The sequence below is a fragment of the Alligator sinensis genome, unplaced genomic scaffold (assembly GCF_000455745.1).
Source record: "Alligator sinensis unplaced genomic scaffold, ASM45574v1 scaffold1031_1, whole genome shotgun sequence".
Classification (NCBI taxonomy): domain Eukaryota; kingdom Metazoa; phylum Chordata; order Crocodylia; family Alligatoridae; genus Alligator; species Alligator sinensis.
Window position 1 is genome coordinate 131,401 of NW_005842167.1, and position 430 is coordinate 131,830.

The window sequence follows — 430 nt, forward strand, 5'->3', positions numbered from 1 at the left end:
AGGTGAGCCTGGAGTTGGCACTGGGGCCAGGCTGGCTGCGCGGGCAGGTTACAAGCTGGTGCCGAGTGTGGTGGGGGAAGAAGTCCCTTGCCTGCCCTGTGGCCAGCACCCTGTGCTGCAGCCACTCACAGCCTGCTTGGGGCTGCCTGTGTCTGCTCCGGGCAGCCCCGCATGGGCTGGGGGGGAGCGCTGGCTACAGGGCAGAGGAAGGGATGCTTTTCCCACCACTCAGCACCAACTCCTTCCCTGCTGGTGAGCAGGGGTCAGGGCTGTGTGCTGCCCCCCGCCTGTACCACGGGGTGGGGGGCACTGGGAGTCTACCTGACTCAAGAAGTCTATGGGCCAACGAGAGGCAAAGCGCTGCTCGACCTGGTACTGGCTACTGGGGATGACCTAGTCGGCGACCTAGTGATCAATGGGAAGCTGGGTG